Here is a 2,205-nt window from a genome sequence, read left to right as displayed (position 1 = left end):
GTCATAGTGTTCATGATCTTCAAGTTGTTCTTGGTAAGTCTTCTTGTTTGATCTTTGCATTTGCATGTTTTGTGTCTTTTCTTGTTTTTCATATGCATTCCTGAATTCTTTATGTCTAAGCATTAAAGAATTCTAAGTTTGGTGTCTTGCATGTTTTCTTTGCAAAAAAAAAAAAAATTTTTTTTCAAAAATATGTTCTTGATGTTCATCATGATCTTCATAGTGTTCTTGGTGTTCATCTTGACATTCATAGCATTCTTGCATGCATCACATGTTTTGATCTAAAAATTTCATGCATTGCATCTTTTTAGTGTTTTTCTCTCTCATCATAAAAATTCAAAAATAAAAAAATATCTTTCCCTCTTTTCTCTCATAATTTCGAAAATTAGATTTGACGTTTTCAAAAATTTTTAAAATCTAGTTGTTTTTATGAGTCAAATCAAATTTTCAATTTAAAAATCTTATCTTTTTCAAAATCTTTTTCAAAAATCAAATCTTTCTCATTTTTCTTAGTTATTTTCAAAAAATATAAAAATGTTTTTCAAAAATCTTTTTCTTATCTTTATCACATAATTTTCGAAAATAACATCACCAATAAATGTTTGATTCAAAAAAATTTCAAGTTTGTTACTTACTTGTTAAGAAAGATTCAAACTTTGAGTTCTAGAATCATATATTGTGATTTCTTGTGAATCATGTCATTAATTGTGATTTCAAAAATCAAATCTTTTTCAAAACTAATTTCAATCATATCTTTTCAAAAATATCTTCCTATCTTATTTTTTTTTCAAAAAAATTGATTTCAAAATATCTTCTCTAACTTCCTATCTTCTTATCTCTTCAAAATTGATTTTCAAAATTTGTTTCAACTAACTAACTAACTTTTTGTTTGCCTCTTATCTTTTTCAAAACTACCTAACTAACTCTCTCTCTCTCTAATTTTCGAAAATATCCTCCTTTTTTTTTTCAAAAATTTCTTTTTAATTAACTAATTATTTTATTTTTTATTTTCGAAAAACTACTAACCTTTTTCAAAAACCTTTTTTTCAAAAATCACTAACTCTTTTTCAAAAATTATTTTTCGAAAATTCTTCTCCCTCATCCCCTTCTATTTATTTATTCACCTGCTAACACCTCTCTTCATCTGACATCACTGCTCCTATCCTTACCTTTGTGTTTGGATTCTTCATTCTTCTTCACCCCTATTCTTTTTCTTCTTCTACTAACAATAAGGAATCTCTTTACTGTGACATAGAGGATTCCTCTTCTTTTCTTTTTCTCTTCTCTTTCTTATGAGCAGGGACAGAGAAAAAGGCATTCTTGTTAAAGCTGATCCAGAACCTGAAAGGACTCTGAAGAGGAAATTAAGAGAAGCTAAATTACAACAATCAAGAGACAACTTGATTGAAAATTTCGAACAAGTAAAGGAAATGGCAGCCGAACCCAACAACAATGCAAGGAGAATGCTTGGTGACTTTACTGCACCAAATTCCAATTTACATGGAAGACTTAGATCTCTTAATCAGAATCTTCGTGGTGTAAGCTAGAATGATGGCGGCATTCAAGAAAATCCAGAAAGTCTAAACCTTATTTGTGGTATTCCGAGTAGGATTCAATGACTGAATGACTGTGACGAGCTTCAAACTCGCGATTGCTGGGCATAGTGACAGACGCAAAAGGATTGTAAATCCTATTCCAGCATGATCGAGAACCGACAGATGAATAGCCGTGCCATGACAGGGTGCGTTGACCATGTTCACTAAGAGGATAGGATGTAACCATTGACAAGGGTGATGCCTCCAGACGATTAGCCGTGCCGTGACAGGGCATTTGGATCATTTTCCCGAGAGAAGACCGAAAGTAGCCATTGACAATGGTGATGTGGAGAGATACAAAGGACTGACCAAAAAGTGTCCTTCTGACATGCTTTCAGAATGGACCATCTTGGATATATTCTATGATGGTCTGTCTGAGTTATCTAAAATGTCATTGGATACCTCTGCAGGTGGATCCATTCACCTAAAGAAAATGCCTGCAGAAGCTCAAGAACTCATTGACATGGTTGCAAATAACCAGTTCATGTACACTTCTGAAAGGAATCCTGTGAATAATGGGACGCCTATAAAGAAGGGATTTCTTGAAATTGATACTCTGAATGCCATATTGGCTCAGAATAAAATATTGACTCAGCAAGTCAATATGATC

The sequence above is a fragment of the Arachis ipaensis genome, chromosome B04, assembly GCF_000816755.2.
Source record: "Arachis ipaensis cultivar K30076 chromosome B04, Araip1.1, whole genome shotgun sequence".
Lineage (NCBI taxonomy): Eukaryota > Viridiplantae > Streptophyta > Magnoliopsida > Fabales > Fabaceae > Arachis > Arachis ipaensis.
This window is presented reverse-complemented; position numbering follows the sequence as displayed.